This window comes from Archocentrus centrarchus, chromosome 5 (genome assembly GCF_007364275.1).
Source record: "Archocentrus centrarchus isolate MPI-CPG fArcCen1 chromosome 5, fArcCen1, whole genome shotgun sequence".
Lineage (NCBI taxonomy): Eukaryota > Metazoa > Chordata > Actinopteri > Cichliformes > Cichlidae > Archocentrus > Archocentrus centrarchus.
Window position 1 is genome coordinate 18,938,851 of NC_044350.1, and position 13,990 is coordinate 18,952,840.

The 13,990-nt window shown below is 36.7% G+C and overlaps 1 long non-coding RNA gene across 1 annotated transcript; it reads left to right on the forward strand.

Annotated features, from left to right (window-relative positions):
• The first annotated feature begins 11,257 nt into the window (after positions 1–11,257).
• On the forward strand, positions 11,258–12,269 carry LOC115779746 (uncharacterized). The gene is made up of 4 exons (XR_004019935.1): positions 11,258–11,517; positions 11,753–11,797; positions 11,890–11,934; positions 12,216–12,269. It is a non-coding gene; the product is annotated as an uncharacterized LOC115779746 (long non-coding RNA).
• The last annotated feature ends 1,721 nt before the right edge of the window (positions 12,270–13,990 follow it).

Consider the following 13,990-nt stretch of genomic DNA (forward strand, 5'->3'; position numbering starts at 1 on the left):
TCAGGGACACATCTAAAAGCTGCAGGACACTGGACCTCGAGGCCTGGATTTGAGGATCCCTGCTCTATAAGATAGTGATAGTGAAATGACAGGAATTTGTGTGAGACAGAGATAAATGACATGTGGTTAATGACCTTCAGTACATGGGGATGTACATCAGGTCATATTTATGCAGGAATAGAAAAAAAGGGCATTGGTTCAGTTCATCTTACATCCATATCTGCCTGAAGGAAAACAGCAATTTTAGGGTGTGATTCTCTTACGTGCAGGTGCTGAGAAACTGAACAGGCAAGAAAGGAAACATCAAAATGTAAGTGAGACAAGAAGTGCAGCAATTAAAGTGTTTGCTATTTGGCTTCAAAGATGCTATAGATGTAACTGACTCTTACAGTTGCTGTCTCTCTTTTCTCGTCTGATGTTTATCATATATACGCCACCATCTCTGAGGAGCCAGCTGCACCAGCCTCACACGATATGACATACAGCATGCTGCAGCCACACTGAAACACACTGAATCATTTTTCACATCGTTTAAGGAGGCGGCCTGAAGACTGTTTCTTAAACAATCACAACTTTACTCTATTTATACTGTACTTTATGATTTAACAGGGAGGAAAATGTTGGTCATACATGGACTCTAGCAAAAAGCTTTTGATTCACCTGGTTGTAAATTTTCTTTTCCTTTTTCTTTTTTTTTTTTGGTCAGAAGATAATTTACATGAAGGATACAGTTCTCAGCTATGGTGTTGTTAATAAGTGCTCTCTGATGTTTATTATTTTATTTTCAGTAAACTTAATTACTTAATTCAGTAATCTATATGGATTCTGTACAATGACGATATCTCACTTTCAGGACTAGACATGTTTGTGTCTCTTTCAGTGAACAAACTGTATTCTGCAGGAGATGAAGCTGCAAGCTAAAATTTTAGCTATATTTCTGTTCTAAATGATGTTAATGTAACATTTTGTAATTGGACATGGGTCTGTATTGTAAGACAATAAATAAATTAGCATATTTATGTCACAAATTAACAAGCAAAACTACATTTCTCTGAAAATAGTCAGATATATGAACTGGACTGAAAATGGATGAAAATGTCCAAAGAAAAACATTGAAAGACCTTCAGAGACCTGAACAAAGTCTGGCTCCTTTGAAACAAAATAGACTGCTTAAAAACAAAACACTCTGAAAACACATCAGATCTCAATGGGAAAAAAATCATGCTGATATGGTACTGAGTAATGTGTTAGGAATGAAAGGATGCCACATTGTTTGATGAACATGAAAATGATCACCCTACAGCGAGCTGAATTCAAATATGACCCAAAAGTGAAACAATGATGTACTGATGTGCCATCAGGGAGGACTTGGACTACCTGTGCCACCTCTGTAGGGTCCAGTTACGGCCTCAGACTAGCAGTATTACAGTAACACCGACCCTCGCCAAATGCAAAATGAGTGAAAAAATAGAAAAGATGAGGAGTGAAAAAATGTCAGTTTTGAGGGTTACATCATTGTTGCCTCTCTAGTGCGCCTGTTGTTAATTTCATTAACATCAAAGCCGCTGAAACTGATTAAGAACCCCCTCTCTTAACTGACCAGATCAATAGCCCAGAAGTTTGCATGTGTGGGTGTCATTCTAAACACGATGAATGAATTCTGCTAAAACTTTGTAGGAGTGCAGAGGGGGGTCATGTTAACGATCCACGATAAACAAAGGTCTTCAAGGTCAGCCTAATAATTTATTGGTTGAAAATTGCAAAAACGCCTTATTACTTAAAAACTATGATTCTTACAAGTATGATGTATATTGTCAACATATAGAAAATAATGTATAAAGATTTAAAATTTTACCTCTGACCTCTCATTCAGGGTTAGTAGATTGATCTGAAGGTGAAAGTGATTGTATTGCCAAGAGAAAGAATAATCTGCCTAGTTAGTTGTAACTGTAAGAAACTCAAGTTATTGATGTTATTTACAAACTTCTACATAATGTTTATGCAATTACAGTAAACATGTGTCATGCTACCCTTATCTGATTTTTACTGCACCACAAACTTGTTAAAGTATGTTTATAAAGAACACAGAAAACAAGCTGAATTTATACAAAATAAAATACTATTCCCATGACAGTAAACAGTACCCAGAGAGTGAGCAGCTTTGGTGGAGATCTGTGGTCTGGGAGTGCTCATTTATTTTATGTTTAGTTTATGTTTGTGTATATTTTGTTTCCAAGTAAAATTATTTATTTATTTATTTTTTTTATTTTTCTAATATTTTTAAAAAATCTTTGTTATGCTACTGGCAGGAGGCCCTTTTTGTATCTGTGGATCCACACTGTGTTCCAGCTGTTGGGTTAACTACAATAAAGGTTATTTTTTGTTTTTGCTGCTTTTGCTTTGACCATATTAATATATTTTTCTCTACTTTTCCCATTCTGGAGCTCAGGGACTAAAGTGTCAGTGGGTGGGCTCTTCTGCTGGTGGACTCTCTTGTAGTCCTGGTTTGAACTGCAGTGTGAGTGAGTGTGAAGCTGAGATGTAGGTTTGAGTTGAGGTAATTTCCTGAACGTCTACCTACCAGGAAGCCACAATACTGACCTGGTATTTAACCTTATATGGATGAAGGAATGGATTAACATGACTTTTATTTATTTTCAAAATAATTTCTTCATAGCTTGAGCCAAGTTTAACGAGGGGTTATTGGCACTGGTTTGAAGTGAATGTTCTCCGGATTAAATTCCCATGGTGGTGTCTCTGGTATTTGCATTGGTTAAAGCTCTTAAGCTCTCTACAACCACTTGTTGGCACACAAACAGCTGGGAAACTAGGCCAAACCAAAGGAAATGATACAAATGTACTCGTGGTTATCTTTATTTCACTTCCTTTGTTCTTTGATCTAAATAAAACACATACAAGCAGTTTCAAAACGCTGTTCACATGTTATTGTACTTGTGTGTCATTGTTCCTGTGGTTTTTCTGTGAAGTTCCTTAAAATAAAATGTCAACTTTTACAAAGACGGACACTCAGATATCTTTTGGACAGTCGTAGTGTTCGGCTTCATCATGGATGGACACCTTTTGTTTGTGATACTCACGTGTAAGTTAAACCTCCTGTAGCTTTACCATTGAAGACGTTCACTCTGTAGGCTGCACACTTTTCATCAATGGTGATTTTACGTTATGTGTTCTTACAGCCAGTTTTGCTACTTTTTTGATTTTTTTTCATTAACAAACTACAGTGTGGAGTCCAAATCTGATTTTCTCAGCAGGACAAATGAAATGTTCTGTGATCAAGACAAATTGTTTGTATTACTGAGCTATTAATATATAATAGTATGTGGTTAATAGATTTTCTTTCCAACAGTTTTAGTTCCTGAGATTCCAGCACAAGGTTAGTCTGATTTTCAGTTTTTATATGGATTATTCTCTCCTCTGGATTATTCTCTGGAAACTTTTTGATATGACATGTTTTTACTGCTCATTTTCCAGCTCTTTTTCCACCAACATTGACGGTGAACCCAGCAGTGATCTCAGAGACAGACTCAGTCTCATTACACTGTCAGGCACCACCATCTGTTTCAGTCGATCAGTGTTATTTCTATACTGGGAAGCAAGAAACTACTAAAGGCTTCTCATGCGTGCAGAATTTGACCGCACCTGAACTGCTGTTAATGTCACGTCTGAGTTCACCTGCTGAAGTTAAAGTGAGATGCTTTTACACTGTGAAATATGAAGATCTAAATTCTCCATCTCCACACAGTAACCCATCGTCCATCATGATACAAAGTGAGAGGCTGCTCTTCTTGTGATTAGATATGTTATCATACAGTCTGCTAGAGATAATTATCTTTAAGCAGCTGCCAGTGGCTATTCAGTTTTTTTTTTTTGTTACATATTTTCTTACAGTCATCAATGATAGCACACAGAGTTCTCAATATAAGCAGTATATTACAGTTAATTGGAAAACATGAATAGGGCATTTGTGATTACCATAATTGTTATTTTTGCACTGCTAAAGCATGCCATATTCTTTCATATTAATGACACTCCACTGATCTTCATGCAGGTCAAACACCACAGATGAGTGTTGAGCATTTTGATGGGGAACATGTTCTCATCATTTGCTCTCTGCCTGGACCTGTGAAAGACAATACAAAATGTAACCTGTACTTTGGAGAAGCAAGTCGTCCAGCTGTAATAACATCTGTCAGGAAGGAAAGCAGCTCACAAACCAATCAGAGGTTCTGCCAGTTTTATGTCAAAATTGATGATTTTTTGAGACATCTACATTTTGTTCAACAAAAAGAAGCCAGCTGTGATTACAGTTTGCAAAGTGAAACCAACGCTTTGTCTCCTCGCAGCGATGGATACAATTTGAAAGGTAAGTCAAAGAAAAACTGACTTTACTGTTTAAATACTACTTTAAAAGTAACTAAAATAACTAAAATAAAATAATGTTTCATTCTCATTTCACATCTGTTCATTTGACCTTCACAAAGTTTATGACATTCTGTTTTTAATACTGTTCTAATACACTGACTCATTTGCATGATTTTTTTTTTTTTTGTGTCAGGCATTAGTGAACTGTTTCAAGCCATTTTTATTAATGGGAGCAAACTATCTTAAAACACTGTAGCCTGGTGGTTGTTTGTTAATTTTCTCTGTTATAGATATTAAATAGAAACCATATCTGCTGCCACTGAACATTTCTAGAGGCTCTTAAATCATGCTGGATTTCAGTTTAACATTTCTGGCTCAGATTAATAGATATTTAAACATGTCCTTTACACGCACCATAAATGTCAGTTTTGAACCTACTTAACTAGTTGAAATTTCAGTGATTAAATTTCAGCCTCCATATGTTAATAGATGAATAACCTAATTACATTTTGCATCCACATGCACATCTAGACGGCTTCCACTGCTGCTGCTATTTTTTGATCACTCCCTGGAAGTTCTGATTTTACCACAAACCTAAAACTTGTCAGAGAGCAAATATTGACTTATGTGTGTCAAACTTACCTGACTTTCATAGTCAGTGTAATAAGTGTAATAAGCAGGTGATGATGACTACAACCCATAGACACAACAGGTATTTAGGAGTAAGAGTCTGTGGCATACTAGCATTTTTCAACATTTATGGGGTTTTGCACCATTAATAATGTAGAAGGGTTTAGAACAGGACTTTCAGGTAATGATCCCATAAGTGCATACGTGAGGATTATCAGAGATATAAATCAGATACAGGTTTTGCTTTTTATGGGTGAAGCTGCAAATCATTCTGTTTACATTGCTGATACGTTTCACTAAACCCCTTAAGTAAAGGTTTTGGTAATGCCCAATGGTAATGTTGTGTTCATTATCTGGGGACCATGAATGCCTACTAAATTTAACAAAAATCCACAAAACTGTTTAGCTTGGACCAAAATAGTAGATTGACTGATCAACAGATATTGTCAGTGACAACATAAAACTGTTCCCAGGTCTAAACAGAATAAATGTGTTTTTTGTTATTTTCGAAATTACTTCTCAAGGAAGTGATCACATAAATAACAAAACATTTTGTTTGGTAACATACAGATTTTCTTTTATTGTAGCTATCGTGGAGAAAGAATCACCAAAGACTATCCCAAAATCAGCAGCTCCCATGAATACAGGTAGGACGTACAACACATGTATCAATATCAATCTGAGAACATCACCACACGTCACTTCTTTTCATTATTCTCTATTTATGGAGCAGAATCAAGTCCCACCACACCCAGTGCTCCCACTCCTACTACTTCTGTCAGTTCATCATCAGGTAAATAAATTACTAATATGTTATGTGGCATTGGTTACAAATTACATCACAAATTATGGAATATCCGTCCCTACAGGATGGGCTCCTGTATTAATACAAACCTACACAAATTAAAGCAAAGACATGGAACTTTAATGTAATATTTCTCTTTTCAAAGTCTGGACCTAGTTTATTGCTATTGTTGCCTCAAGTTATGCATCCTGTTATGCTGTGGCTGTTTGGCAGGCAGGATGTGGACCCAGCTGCAGGACTTGGTTGAAATGAACTCAAACACAGCTTAACAGAATACACAGTCCAACACAGTTGCAGGGCACGAGCAGAGAAATTGAAAACCAGGAAATGTGGAGCAGGAAGACAAACACACATGAGAGACAACATGACAAAGCATAAGGGGAAACTCGGTTAATATATACTTACAAGATAACGAGGGGAAAGAAATGGGTGGGAACACAGCTGAGGGTAATTAAGATAATGATTCAAGAGGAAGTAAAACAAGACACAGAGAACAACAATCATCAAAAATAATACAGGAAGAGAGCCACAACTGAATAGGAAGACAAGATTAACTGGACCCAACTAAACATGGGAACAAGAAAGACAAAAATACAGAGAACAGACTGAAAGGCCAAAACACAGAAATTAGACTTGGACAGAATGGACATGAAAGGGAACTAACATCATCTACAGTGGAACTGAGAACTAGAGGCACAGATATCAAAACTAAGAATTAGGGATGCGCCGATCCGATATTCAGTATCGGTATCGGTCCGATACTGGCCTAAATTACTGGATCGGATATCGGAAAGAAATAAAAAAATGTAATCCGATACATTAAATAACGTTTTCGCTCACATTAGCTGCATTACAGTGCTCAGTCGTCTTCTTCTTCTTGTGGGTTTGCAGTTGACCAAACCAGCTTAGAGCTGCATTACCGCCACCTATTGGAATGGAATGGGGGATCAGGCATTAGAAAACAACCCCCTCAGAGGCTCCGTCGCTGCGACGGATTCCCTTTGACACTGAGCGATCATCGCTGACATGTTTTTCCGCCTCCACCGCTCTCTGCCTTGTTTGTGTGTTGTGCTCGCTGTGCTGAGAATCAGCTGTTATTTTTTTCTCTACTTCAGCTCCCGGACATACTGCTAGCGAGCGCAGCTATTAGCACTGGTGACCGTCCGGTACCGGAAATACCCCTTCCCTGTCAAAATATTTTTGATACTTTAATCCCTGATTTGTGACTAAATATAGACCTGCAGTAGAAACGTATTTAGGAGAATGGTTGTAAATATAAAGCATTACAAGACTGCGCTCACGCAGCCCCTAGTTTTTCACGTGAACACTGACGATGCAACAGCAGCAGTCAGCTGATTTACGTGCAGTCTGTCTACACAAGCAAAGAGGCGGAGCCGGCGCGCTCAGATGGAGCAGAAGGAAATGTTTTTCTAGTGTCCAAAAGAAGCCTTTTCGTCCCTGTAACCTCCATTAAACCTTTACTGGGAAACAGCTGGAGGTCATCAACCACCTGATCAGTAAGTGAAGAAAAGAGAACTTTGTAGCTGCTCCATCCACCCTGTTTGTTTCACACAGGGAAAAACTGCAGTACAGAAGTTAAAATATGCAGATGAACTGTTAATATGAAAAAAAAGTATTTCTTATCCAGTTACTTGGGTAATCAATATAAATAGAATACACAATTGCTAAAATAATCGATAGTTGCAGCCCTAATGAAATTTGCAACATGTCATAAGCATCACCTTCTCACACAGAAGCAACAGGATTCAGGTGATAGTTATTGTTGTAAAGTAAAGTTTATTTATATAACGTTTTTCACAGACAGAAAAGCGCTGTACAATAATTAAAACACAATATCACCCCCCACCCCCAGAAAACACTATGTTAAAAACATAACATTACCATATTAAAAGAAAAAGAATAAAAATAAAGTCAGAAACCAGAAAGCCTGGTTAAACAGAAAAGTTTTCAACTATTTTTTAAATGACGCCACAGAGTCAGCTAAATGGAGTTGGAGTGGTAAACAGTTCCAGAGCTTCCTGCCTAAAAAGCTCTGCCCGCCCTGGTCCTTAGTCTTGTATGTGGGACAACTAAAAGACTTTGATTTTGTTGTGTGAGAGACTGTTGACTTCTTTTTTTTTTTTTTTTATGTTTTTAAATGCCTGGATCAATTTTAAATATCGGATTTATATCGGTATCGGCCGATAGCCAAATATAAAATATCAGTATCGGACATAAAAAAGTGGTATCGTGCCATCCCTACTAAGAATCACAAGGAAATACAAGATAACACCATTACCAAGAAAACAAACAAACAAAAAAAAGTGTGTGTTTTCTCTGTTAAATGGAGCCACACTTGTAAAAAAAATGCATTTACGGGTTGAGCAGCAGAGTTGAGTTTGTGGATTGCGCCCATGAAAAACGTCCCAAATCTTCTCTGCCAGTGCCAAACAGCTTATTCTGGTACTGACTCTTGTTTTGAGCCTCTGGTACCCCAGGAGCTGACAATCAGGTTTGTCATCATTGGAGGCAATCTTGTTGTAGAGAGAGATTCTGAAACCAGTTGCAATCCCATATCGCCACAGTATAGGGCTGAACTCTGCCCTCCAACGTGACAACACTTTCCCCCCCGAGTGGGTGTATCAGAGACTGCCTCCAGAATTTGGCAGTGGAGAGGATGAAATGGCCTGCCTGCAGTCCTGACCTCAACCCCACTGGACACTTGTGGGATCAGCTTGGGCGTGCTGTTCGTGCCAGAGTTACCAACACGACCACATTGGCTGACTTGTGACAAATGTTGGTTGAAGAGTGGGATGCCATCCCAAAGCACTGCCTGACCAGAACGAGGAGGATGTTCCAGGGTGTTGTGGTTGTGTATGGTTCTTCCACATGCTGCTGAGGCCTCTGTTTGTTATATGAAGAGACTGTTTAGTTTCCAATATGTCTTCTTAAGGTTTCAATCATTTAATCCAATAAATGACATCAAACAAGAATCAACAGCAGAATAAGCAGTTTGGCACTGGCAGAGAAGCTTTGGCAAGTTTTTCATGGGTGTAACCCACATACTCAACTCTGCTGCTCAAACCACAAATGCATTTTCCTAATAAACGGAGGACCTTTTGAAGGGAAATAGATAGGCTTTCCAACTGTATAAGATTTACTGCCAAGAAACATTGTTACAACAAAGCAATAATCAAACAAACACAAATTTCCTTCCTTAAGCTTATAAATAGATATTGATATATAGATATATAATATATAGAGCTTGGATTAGGGATGTGTTAGCTACTTTAAAACTGGAGAAAATCAGATGTATAATGAGAGGCTCAGAAAAGAAATTTTATCAGACTTGGAAATCTTTCTTTCTTTTCTTTAATCAACCCTCAACACAGGTTCAGGAATAAGGCTCTTTCTTTAGTTAAACAGATCGATCGGGTATTATTCATCAGTATATACTGTTTTACACCCTTTGAATAGTTTTTCATGACAGTGTGGACTGGGTTTGTTCATTATTGGGGGTGGGGGGGGGGGGGGTCCTTTTTTTTGTTTTTTGTTACTATTATTACTAATCTTTTTCTTTTTTTCCTCTCATGGATATTTCTTGTACATTTATATCTTTGTAAAGTGATTTTGTAATTTTCAATAAATATATCAAACACCAAAAAAAAAAAAAAAAAAAAATATATATATATAGAGCTTGAACATCAATCACTTCTCAAAAGCAAAATAAAATCATGAAATCACAAAAAAGACCATGACACATATTGTGAGACGTACGGGAAGGGACACTATTTGTTTGTAATTAGTTTCTTTGGGGTGTTTATCTCTTTCAATACAGAAAAGAAATAAAGAAGCAAGAAATTGATTTCAGAAAATGGTGACATACAGTATGTGACATTATTATACTTATTTGTATTTTTGTGTCTTTACTGATCAGTTGCTGCTAATCTCAGCCCTGTAACTAATGTGACCTCAGCTGTCACAATAACTAAGAGGATAACAACAGGAGGCCGTACTACAGGTAAGACTGTTTTGAGTGCATCGGTAACGCAAGGATAAATTTCAGTGAAAGTTTGTCATATTTATCTTTTATTTCAGAAGTTCATATACTGATCCACTGACCATGCAATTCATCATCCATGTTTACTTGGTCACATTTGAGCTTTGATTAAATTCTCAGCATGTTAACATGCTCAGAGTCCTAATTCTAAAATTCTTATATTTCACAAAAAGGGTAAATATTTACCATGTAGCATCTGCTAGTACAATTAAATGAACAAACAAACAAACTGGGATGCTGTGTAAATGTAAATAAAAGCAATGATTAGAAGATGGAAGATGGAAAACATATCACATGTTTAATTTGAGAAAATATACCATTTAAAAAACAAATTAAGAATTTTGAATTTTATGGCAGGAACACGTCTCAGAAATGTTGGGACAGTTTCATGTTTACCACTATGTAGCACACTGTCTTCTTTTAACCATAGTCTGTAAATATCTGGAAATTGAGGATATTGGCTGCTGGACTTCTGGGAGAGGAATGTTGTTTCATTCTTTTCTGATATAGGATTCTAGCCCTTCAACAGCCCTCAGTCTTCTTTGTCGTATTTTTTGTTTCATAATGTGTCACATATTTTCAGTTGGTGAAAGGTTTGGACGCAGGAGATGCAGTATGTAGTTGAGCAAGTCCTTCCCTGAAAAAGACGTCATCTAGATGGCAGCACATTCCAGTCAGGAAGATGTAGAGTCCATGTTTTCTGAAAAGCGTTTCAAATTTCAGTTCATCTGATCACATCAGTTTTCCAATTTGCCTCAATTGATTTTAGATGGACTTTGGCTCAGAGAAGAGAGCAGCATTTCTGGATCATGTTCACATATTCCTTTTTCTTTGGATGATTTCTGGAAGTCTTTCTGAGTCCATGCAGTCATTTCCTGTTTTTAATGCAGTGCCAGATGAGGACTTGAAACTCACAGACATTCAGTATTGATTTTCAGCCTTGTCCCTTGTGCTCAGAAATGTCTCCAGATTCTTGTAATCTTTAGATGATATTCTGTACTGCAGATGTGAGAAATTTAAAGTCTTTGAAATTTTAATTGAGGAGCATTATTCTGAAATTGTTCCACAATTTGCAGACAGTTTTTTGCAGATTGGTGAGCCTTTAATGATCTTTACTTCTGAGAAAGTCTCCCTCTCTGAGTTGTTCTATACCTTATCATGCTACAAACCTGTTGCCTGGTAATTACATTAGCTGCAAAATGTTCCTCCAGCTGTTTCTTCTTAGTAACATTTATTTTTCCAGCCTTTTGTTGCTCCATCCCAACTTTATTAAGACATGTTCCCACAATCAAATTCAAAATGAGCTAACATTTTCCATGAAATTGTAAAGTGGCTCATTTAATATGTTTTCTATGTATTATTGTGAATAAAATATGTATTCAGAATGCAGAGATTTGCATTCTGTTTTTATACAGCATCTGAAGTTAGTAAGTTAGTAATTTGGTACTTAGTCAACATTTACCATGACAACAGGTAAGATAAAAATCATCTAAATATCAGCCCAGATCATCATCACATGACTTCTTTAAAATATCTTGCACATTTTTGTGAGTTGATGCAACAGAGTCGAGCCTCAGCCATCCCAGTACTTCCACTGTTTCCACGTCTGTGAACTCACCTTCAGGTAACAGCACAGACAGTGAGTATACCTCCTATACAGATTTCACTGCATTAATGAAGTCCACTCAAATTAAAGCTAAGAGATGGAACATGTAATACAGTATATGTTATTTCAAACCAAATGTGCTGAAGCACTGAGCCTGAGGAATAAAATAAAGTCCTGAATTATGTTTAATCTATTGCAGCTTTAAGTAATTGAACAGAAATGCACACATGAAGCTAACAGGCCCAAATTAATCCTATTTTCTAAACAGAGTCACACAAGACTAATCCTACAGTGACATTTACTACAGTCAAAAGTAAGACATGCTACATAGATATCTTATTATATTTGTTATTTCAATTGACTGAAAAAGTGCTTAGTTTTTTTTTTGTTTGTTTTTTTTAACAGGTTTGACGCATGCTTCCACCCACACCACTGCTCTACATACATCAGGTAACAAAGTATCTAACCATGTCTGAGTTTTTCTTTGTGGTACTTTATACCTTGTGTATCATATAGCGATATAGTGATATAAAAAAGCATAAAATTATTTTTAGAAAATTAACACATTATATATAACACATTTATTTTATGTGCATATCCTAAAAGATGAGTTACTGCTTATCTTAGTCCTACTTTTAATGTGACTTCTGCTTTGAAAAGAGCTGAGAAAATGGCATTTTCATGGTATCACATGAGTATCACAAAGTTTGAATGTTTCTGTTTCATTTCAGAAGGTCAGACACTTCAACAACCTGGCAATAAAGCAAACCCTGTATCAAGTAAGCAAAAATCAGTCTTTAACTCATTTATTGAAACCATTGCTATTATAGTTATTAATAATCTAATGTCAGTTTTTGAGATATTTTGGCTGGGCCAGTTGTAATTGTAATTGTTGCCTTGCTTTTGCTTTTGAAGTGAAACTTGTTTGTGGCTTTCAAAACAGAAGCATCATTATGGAAGTTGTCAATAGCTGTGACTGCTTTTGGAGCAACTGTGGGAATCATGTTACTGATACTGGGGCTTCTCACATCCAAAAGAAGAACTGGTGAGGAATCTGTCAGTTCATGTGTGCAGTAAAACTTTTTTTCACTGTGCACATGAAGCATGCTGATGGTATTTCCGGTGCCTCTTTTACTCTTAATCAAGAGTAGAGGAGCACAGAGTACAAATTTTTTTATTATGTTAAGCAGCATCAAGGAATTTCTGGCAAATAAATAATTACATTTACTAGTCATGTTTTAACATAGATTAATGCAGCTTATGTTTATGAAGTAGGGAGACTAAATTGTTGTTAATCTCTCACAGATCAAACCACTTTAGGTCCTGAAGGTGCTTTTTCCAAATCTGTGCAATTTGAGCACATGGAAGGGCCCGGATCACCGAAGGTCTTGGGATAAATGGTTAATTGGAGGATTAGCCAACAAATGAGAACATTGCAGTGAACATATGTCAGAGCAGTTGGATGTCCCCTCTAATTTTTAGTGAGTAGAATAAAATTGTTACAAGGCAACAGTGAATGAACTGATGCATTGATGCACAGACTGTGTGTATTCCAGGCCCTTCTGTGTGTTCAGATGGTGAGGATTTTGAAAAATGTTTTCAGGTGTAAAGTTATTTGATCACTGTGACTGTGATGTGTCTGAACTACAGTGTCACAACGGCGAATTAATCTGGCCAGCTAAGTAGCAGAGGGGGATGTTAATCAGTTTCACCTGCTGGACTAGTTTGCCTTTGATTTTTGGGGTGTCTCTGAATTCAGCTCTCTGTAGGTTTTCTGTCAAACAATGTGACATCCTTTTATACCTAACACATTATGTAGTCCATATCAGGATAGATACCCAGCATGATGTTTTCAAGGTGTGAAATCGTGAGGGATCAAAAATGCTGAAAAAGAATGCAAATGGAAAAGTACAAAATTTTCAACTCACTTCATATATTTTGAGGTATTAAAAAGAAAAATCTTTATGGCAAAATTCTGCATGGCTTCATTAACAATACCAATATACGTGTAGATAAAAAAAAATATCTGCTGCTTGTGAAGAGAAGGCACCCACCTTTCCTCTGCTAGATTTTTCATGGAAGGTTTTTGGGTTTGTACACTTGATTTCAAGTTATTGATTTCCCAGCTATAAATGAGCCAGTGACTGTGATGCTAATTGGATGCTAATCAGTTTTTACAAACATACTCAAAGCACTCTAGAAGCCTCTCATCTTTATCGGCTGTATCTATGTTTTTTTTCAGAAAGATATTCTCAAAAGAGGTAAGCAATATTTTTTCAGCAATCTTCAGTAAGTTTTTGAACTGAACAGAATCACAGGAACATTTGTAAAATAAAATGCATGCTTGTGGGAAACAGGACACTTTCAGGCCCAATAAATATCTCTCCTAATATTTTTTCTATTTCTCTATAATAGGTGTCCTTTTCTTGTGTAAATAATGTAAACATTGTTCTTTATTAAGACTTTTTCTTTGTTTATGTGTAGGAGAAAAAACAGCAACAGAGGT